Here is an 8424-nt window from a genome sequence, read left to right on the forward strand (position 1 = left end):
ATGCGTGGAAGCCGAGGAGATTAAAATTAAAGGGGAAGGTTTTAGTGGTAAATGCATTAATACTATCCCAGATTGTCTATGCCTTGACTGTGATAGACATGCCAGAGTGGGTGCACAAAGAGCTAAACAGCACAATTACAAATTACATTTGGGATGGGAAACTGGCAAGAATAGCACAAAAGACACTGATAGGGAAATATGAAGAAGGAGGATTGAAATTGGTGGACTTGAATATAAAGAAAAAAGCAATACGAATAAAAACTGTTAAAAAGTATCTGTACGATAGGGTTGATTATGGATGGAAAAATGTTTTTAAGGAATATTTATATAAAAATGGAAGATGTGAAGAAAACGGTCTAATAATGATAATGAAAAACTCCATGTATGAGAAAGTGCCTAGATATTATAAAGAGGTGTTTGATGCATGGGGGAAATACAGAATAAACATTAAATATGAATGCACAAAATACAGTCAGGTAATAAATCAACCAATATGGTGTAACCCATTGATAAAAATGAACAATAACATGCTATGGGATAAAAAAATGTTTTATTCCGGACTAACGCAAATAAAAGATTGCCTATATGAATTCATACCTGGGTTTCTAAGATACCAGGCTATAATAGACGCAGTTAAGGAGTATGATGAAGAAATGAACGAAACCACTACTGTAAATATGTACGATAAAATAAAAGAAAGCATACCAATAGATTGGGTGAGGCAAATAGAAAATAACGTGGTTATAGAAAGGAAAATAACGTTCCCCGAGTTATATATAGAAAATAATGGGGAAAAAAGACCACTAAGGGATTCAAAGGTAAAGGACTACTATAAAGCGCTGATCCAAAAGGAATTTAAGGAACCTGCATCGGAAAAGGTTTGGGAAAAGGTGTTCCCAGGCATGGAAGGAAATCAAATATGGAAGCAGTGGAATGTAAGCAAAAATAGTATAGAATGTCAGGATCATGATTTTAAATTACGGCACAACAGACTGTACACAAATGTGGTGATACACCAAATAAATAAGGATGTAAGAAGGGAGTGCGATATATGCAAAACTGATCCGGAGACATTAATGCATTTGTATTATGAGTGTGACAAACTGAAGATCTTTTTCATGAAATTAAAGGAATTTTTGCAGGAGAACTGGGGGAAGCAGTATTTTGAGGGAAAGGACTGGAAAAAAACATTTCTGTTTGGAGTATGGGAAAAGAAAGAGAAAGTAAACATAAATATGATAAACTATGTACTAAGTCATGCTAGATATGCTGTATGGCTAAGAAGGAATCTAGCACATTTTGAACAAAAAATAATATCTGTCTGGGCCTACTTTGTATCGGGGTTGAAAAAGGACATAAGTTTGATTTTTAAATATGAAAAGGAAGAATTTCAACATTTTGTTAAGGGATGCAGTTTCATTTCTGTCAATGACAAAGGAAAACTGATGTATAGGATTGAATAATGCTTGGCAGGAGGACCTATTTGTTAAAATGCTGATGTTATTGTTTACTTTTATTTTATTCATTTTGTGATTTTACATTTGAATTCAAGTATATGTTTTTTCCCCTCTGTGTAGATTACGCTTGTATATAAAATCTGATTTATTTTTATAATAAAAGATAAAAAAAAAAGCACGCCCGATCTCGTCTGATCTCGGAGGCTAAGCAGGGTCCGGCCTGGTTAGTACTTGGATGGGTGACCCCCTGGGAATGGCTGATGACCCCCCAAAGTCCCTATCCCTCAACCCAGGGATCGCTCATAAAGGATCGAGAATCAAAACGGACGGCTCCATGTGGTGGCCACCGGTGGGAGGTTTTATTTCCAGAAATATTATGTGCATGGCCTAGATTATCAAAATCCGCTAGTCTGCTGAATGTTTTGTTTATTATTTTCATACTTTGAGTTGATGTAGCTGATGAGATTCATATTATCAAGTGGAAAAGTGTTTAATTGTTACATTTTTGGGCTGAATTAAGAAAAATAATAAGAATGTATTCAGTGCACTCACTTTGTCTGGATGACAGAGCCATTCACAGAACTCATTATTTTGACCACACAGGGAGTGCAGCCAGCAAAGTGGGGGTGTATTCACACCTCTGGTTGCGGGAGAGAAGACACAAGGACTTCTAATTTCTTTGGTGTGTTTTTTCTTTCCACTACCCCACCCCTTGTGAAAGCCAAGCACACAGAGACTCAAATTCTTTTACAACTTTTATTTTTCACCCAGAATGGGTTTCATTGAAAAGGCAATGCATATAAAACACAAGTAAACAAGATCTGTTTAATTAAAAGCTCGCCCACCACAACAAGGTACAGATCTACAGGCGAGAACACGAGAGCATGAGACGAGAGACAAACATGTACTACCATTTGCAAACATTTAGTTAAACATGGAGCTGACAGACATGCACACATCAAAAGGAAAGGCACATATAAATAACATTAATAATAATGCAAAAATCTCAACAATTGAAGAACACACACTTGTACTTAAAGGGGTAGTTCGGAATTTTGGACATAGGGCCTGATTCCGAAGTGAGCATTGGTATTCTATATCACTGGAGACAGTTTTCAACACATTTCATTCAGTCCTTCTAGTTGCAGAGTTCGCTCGTGCTAGGCTAGCGCAAGTCAACGGGCAATGCTAGCCTGCTATTAAAAGCAGTCTTACCCACTCCACAGTACACCCGAGGTAAATCAATTATAACGACAGACTATACATCTAAATGTCTGTGTTGATAGAATAACGTTAGAAATAAAACTAACCATGCATCGCATGAATCATCGAGGGACTACTTTCACAGCAGAAGCGGAATTCTACTATGCGCTGGTTAGGTTTGTAACCGAATCACGACAGAAGAACGTAAACAGAGAAGCGTGGGACAGAAGCGCAATTGAACGACTAGGCAACATGATGGTTCAGTGTGCTTTTAGAAATTGTAGAAATAAACGGTACAGATGGCCACCACAAAGTTTCCACCAATTTCCAGTGCGAGATCCAGAAAGGACTCAACTGTGGCTTGTTGCTGCTGGCTTTGACATCAAAACACCGGCTCGTACATGTACGGTTCGTTGGATACAACAAATTCCTCATAATCGTCTTCAAAAGCAGATGCATCGCTAACTCCTCCAAACGTGGCCATATCTTGTTAATTGAATACGCTTGTAGAATTCCTTCGTTCACTGTACTCTGCGTTTGTAGCAATGACAGCGGCAGGTAACCTAGGTATCAGTCCGCCGCTGCCGTAGCCTACGTACAGGAATATAAACACTGCTGCTGAGACCCCGCAATTCCCTCAAAATGCAATGCAATGCAAGGTTGGTTTTATTTCTAACATTATTCTATAAACAGACATTTAGATGTATAGTCTGTCGTTATAATTGATTTACCTCGGGTGTACTGTGGAGTGGGTAAGACTGTTTTTAATTGCAGGCTAGCATTGCCCGTTGACTTGCGCTAGCCTAGCACGAGCGAACTCTGCAACTAGAAGGACTGAATGAAATGTGTTGAAAACTGTCTCCAGTGATATAGAATACCAATGCTCACTTCGGAATCAGGCCCTATGTCCAAAATTCCGAACTACCCCTTTAAGATACAAGTCAACAATTGGCTTGTACAGGCTAAAGTGCAATAATGAACATGATTATCCAAAGACTCAGGTGACCAATCAACAAATAAAGGCTCAAGCTGTTCCTCCCTTTTGTGTTTTTTTGTGTTTTCTTTAGCAAACTTTTGTTAAAACTGAAGCAGACAAATACATACAAACATCACAAACACATGAAGCTGACAAAGACAAACAACATGCATGACAAAAACACAGATTATCTGAACATGAACAACCACTAAAGGGTATGTAAACTGATTGTGTTAGATTGGAACTGATTAAGGTTAAAAAGATTGGCCTTGATATTGAAAATAGACCAGAATGGATACTACAAAGTTTTTTATAAGTTTTTTTGCATTTTTTTGAACGATATAAATAAATAGATAGTGCTTGCTGAAGCACTTTAATAACCCACACAAAGACAGAGACAAACACACACAAACAAGCCTCTTTCTCTCTCTTACAGTGGCATCACAGAGGTAAGTTATTCACAAACACACACACACACACACACACACACACACACACACACACACACACACACACACACACACACACACACACACACACACACACACACACACACACACACACACACACACACACACACAGTCCTCCTTTCCAACTCTGCATCCACGACACTCTTAAAGAGTTCAAAGTTGTCATACACCACATTGTCGAAGCCAGGGGTAGTGGACTTCCTAGTGGATGGACAGTAGGAAAACATTTTCTGAATGCTTCCAGCCACTTTGTCCTTGAAAGGGTTGTACCTCTTCCACTGTCCACCACAGTTTGGCATGTGGCAAGCCCCACATGGCCTTGAGGACTTGTTAGGCATGAATGCCTTGACTGTTGGTGCAGGAGGGACAAAGCTCTGGCTGCAGGATGTCCCACGAAACAGGACGGAGGGCGCCTGTGGCTGTGCGGGGAAGACCTGCAGTATGGGTGCTGCCGACACAGGGGGTGGGCCGTAGGTCAACGCAGCGGGTGGCCTCGGCTGGAGGTGGGTAGGCGCAGAAGGCCTCGGCAGAATGGGGGTGAGCGCAGCAGGCTTCGGCCGGGTGGAGGACGACAACCCAGTGGGCTGAACGGGTCGGTTCGCGGGAGTCACAGGCTGTGGCTCATCAACAAATAATCTGGAAACATAAAATACACATGTGATCAGTATTGATATGACGTGCGTGCTATTTGCTTTCCACAGCCAACAGGTGAAACAAAGTGCTTATGACAACTTACCTCCGCTTCTCACCACGTCTCTTTCCAGCCTCGTGATAGATGAGCCGGTACTGGACCTGAGGCCGGTCTGGCGGAGGGAGGGATGTTGGCAGCGCAGGAGCCTCCGGGAACGGTGCGTCCGACAGCACTTTCAGGTGAGGAGTCACCTTGTGGCCGAAGGAGCAGTCGCTCCTTCTGCCACTTCAGCAGCTCCTTCTGCTCTCCCTGCTGGCAGTACTGGAACAGCAGCCACACCAGCCAGCCGACATCATTCTCCACAAGCCACCTGAAGGTCTGACCGGCGTACTACCCGAACGTGATGACCAGCTGACCTTTCCACAGCTCAGCCCCCGACCTCTTGGCAGCCGCCTCTGCTGTCTTGAGATCCAGCCATTTAGGGTCAACAACAGTGCTGCTGCGGGCCTCTGCCACAGACCTTGCTGCCTCTGTACAGTACAGCCTGGCCTCTCCTTGCCGGTACAAAATGATGTTGGGGTACTGGTGTAGCTGTTGATGGCTGACCAGCGATGGTTTAGTGGCCAAGCTCTTCCCGCAGACATCACAGGTAAAGGTCTCCCTGGCGATGGCATGGATCTGGAATAACACTACTGTTTACCAGGTATGCAGCGCATCCCATGCAACAAGAGATTAACACGGTCGCCAAATTGCTTTATGTTACACTTACTCTCGCATCAGCTGTTGTCTAAACAGTCACATTTACCCAAATCAACACATATCCACATCAAATTGTCCAAGAAAACGTTTGCAGGTATGCGACGTATGCCCTTACTCATTGTAAACAGTGTCGTTAGCCGCGCCTAGCTATCGTTACAAAACACACATTAATCAGCTTATTATTTCAACGACCCCTGGGTACATATAGTCATGCCATACACCGTTGGAAAGCTTAGATTACCCCGATTAAAAGGAGACCACCCACGAGTAATATGGTTGCTCGCAGACAAAACGGCGATAGGTTGACTGAAGTCTACCCTGCAGCTAAAAACGCACCCTCTACGTCTTCCCTTTATACACAACGACCGTGTTATGACAAGGTCGAAATCTTTTCTCTTTCTACAAAATCGAAACAGCTTAATACAAACCTTAAAAAAAGGTCGAATTATTAACTAGCAAACGGTGAAGGGGATACAATTTACCTGAGTGAAACCACGTGCTGTAAGCTATTTTCTTTTTCAACTCGAGCTCATTGGTTGCAATAGAGTTCCGGGTGTTGACGTTGTTGGGGCGGGGAAATCGTGGGCACCACCATTTTGGCAGTATTCGATAGTATTGTTGGTTTATTTATTTTTTAACATTTTTTTGGTGAAGCACTGCTTCACCTGTAGTCTTATAGAAGCCTCCACTGCTCCAAACTCTATTTGTGAAACATGCAGACGGCCTAGTGACACTGCCAGCAGGCAGCAGCAAAGAGATGTAGCGACCTCGGTTTATTTCTTCAGCTTTCACATACACACAAACACGCACACAGGGTGCTTGGTCATTCTTTTGTTTTGTTTTTTCGTTGTCTGTTAAACCGCCACGTGGGGCGACGTGTCTGGGAACCTCGCCTCTTGGTCTGAGCATGTGTGGCCATCGCTTCTCGGCCTTTTGGCTAAGATCAAGTGTAGTATCTGTTCTTATCAGTTTAATATCTGATACGTCCCCTACCCGGGGACCATATATTAAATTGATTTTTGGAACTGGGAGATGGAAAAGGGGCTTGCCCCGTCCACTCCACGCATCGACCTGGTATTGCAGTACCTCCAGGACCGGTGCACCCCTCTCTCACTGTGAAAAACAAAACTAAACTCCTCCTGAGAGTACACCCGTCCGCCTGTAGACAATAAAGTGTCATTTACAATTCATAAACGCACTGTTTACAATTATTCCAACGATATTCTGTTGTTTAAGAAAGAAAAAAGGATTCTTTCTGTGGCGTGTCGATAACTCGGATCTCCAGGTTTCCTTTCGTTATGCTTCCATCTCGCTGATTTCAGATTCGCCTGTCATCGTGTGACCGGTGGTCTACAGTGTTTATTAAAGTCTAGACATCTCCGAATGCTTTGCAACCGTTCTCCACGGGAACACGCGTGGGCATCGTTCAGCCCACCTGAACGTGTTCAACTCATACTTACCTGGCAAGGGAGATACCATGATCAAGAAGGTGGTTCACCCATAGCGAGGCTCAGCCATTGCACTGAGGCTGTTGCTGACCCGTGCGAATTCCCCAAATGTGGGAATCTCGATTGCATAATTTCTGGTAGTGGGGGACTGCGTTCGCGCTCTCCCCTGATCATGTTGTTCTAAAGAAATAATAGCTATGAATGGCTTCATCGTGCTATATTGTAGTCCATACCATGTTTTGCATCGCTACGTTTCTTCAAAAGATCACGCAAACGATGACGCCCAAGCAGTGTAATGCATTGCGTTCAAATATGGAACTCTGAGTCTGGAATAACGCATTCATTCATTCATTCATTCATTCATTCATTCATTCATTCATTCATTTCTTTCATTCATTATGGATCCAATCATTGTTTCTGTACAAGTCCCGTCTCTGGCCATGGTAGAACTCTCACTCCTTACGTGCTCCTCTTGTATAAATACTAATATGGTCCCGACAATTCTTGGTTACGGCCATACCACCCTGAGCACGCCCGATCTCGTCTGATCTCGGAGGCTAAGCAGGGTCCGGCCTGGTTAGTACTTGGATGGGTGACCCCCTGGGAATGGCTGATGACCCCCCAAAGTCCCTATCCCTCAACCCAGGGATCGCTCATAAAGGATCGAGAATCAAAACGGACGGCTCCATGTGGTGGCCACCGGTGGGAGGTTTTATTTCCAGAAATATTATGTGCAAGGCCTAGATTATCAAAATCCGCTAGTCTGCTGAATGTTTTGTTTATTATTTTCATACTTTGAGTTGATGTAGCTGATGAGATTCATATTATCAAGTGGAAAAGTGTTTAATTGTTACATTTTTGGGCTGAATTAAGAAAAATAATAAGAATGTATTCAGTGCACTCACTTTGTCTGGATGACAGAGCCATTCACAGAACTCATTATTTTGACCACACAGGGAGTGCAGCCAGCAAAGTGGGGGTGTATTCACACCTCTGGTTGCGGGAGAGAAGACACAAGGACTTCTAATTTCTTTGGTGTGTTTTTTCTTTCCACTACCCCACCCCTTGTGAAAGCCAAGCACACAGAGACTCAAATTCTTTTACAACTTTTATTTTTCACCCAGAATGGGTTTCATTGAAAAGGCAATGCATATAAAACACAAGTAAACAAGATCTGTTTAATTAAAAGCTCGCCCACCACAACAAGGTACAGATCTACAGGCGAGAACACGAGAGCATGAGACGAGAGACAAACATGTACTACCATTTGCAAACATTTAGTTAAACATGGAGCTGACAGACATGCACACATCAAAAGGAAAGGCACATATAAATAACATTAATAATAATGCAAAAATCTCAACAATTGAAGAACACACACTTGCACTTAAAGGGGTAGTTCGGAATTTTGGACATAGGGCCTGATTCCGAAGTGAGCATTGGTATTCTATATCACTGGAGACAGTTTTCAACACATTTC

General features: G+C 42.7%; 1 long non-coding RNA gene, 2 other non-coding genes and 1 pseudogene across 3 annotated transcripts; 3 read left to right on the forward strand and 1 right to left on the reverse strand.

The window, feature by feature from the left end:
- Positions 1-4149: 4149 nt before the first annotated feature.
- On the reverse strand, positions 4150-6065 carry LOC115539385 (uncharacterized). The gene is made up of 3 exons (XR_003975863.1): positions 5979-6065; positions 4843-5415; positions 4150-4742 (listed from the first exon to the last, which is right to left on the reverse strand). It is a non-coding gene; the product is annotated as an uncharacterized LOC115539385 (long non-coding RNA).
- Positions 6066-6413: 348 nt separating this feature from the next.
- LOC115539393 (U2 spliceosomal RNA) lies at positions 6414-6604 on the forward strand. Its single transcript, XR_003975870.1, has one exon. It is a non-coding gene; the product is annotated as a U2 spliceosomal RNA (small nuclear RNA).
- A 344-nt stretch (positions 6605-6948) lies between these two features.
- On the forward strand, positions 6949-7113 carry LOC115539391 (U1 spliceosomal RNA). The gene has a single exon (XR_003975868.1). It is a non-coding gene; the product is annotated as a U1 spliceosomal RNA (small nuclear RNA).
- Positions 7114-7450: 337 nt separating this feature from the next.
- On the forward strand, positions 7451-7564 carry LOC115539395 (uncharacterized; annotated as a pseudogene).
- The last annotated feature ends 860 nt before the right edge of the window (positions 7565-8424 follow it).

Source organism: Gadus morhua, unplaced genomic scaffold, assembly GCF_902167405.1.
Source record: "Gadus morhua unplaced genomic scaffold, gadMor3.0, whole genome shotgun sequence".
In the NCBI taxonomy this organism is placed as follows: domain Eukaryota; kingdom Metazoa; phylum Chordata; class Actinopteri; order Gadiformes; family Gadidae; genus Gadus; species Gadus morhua.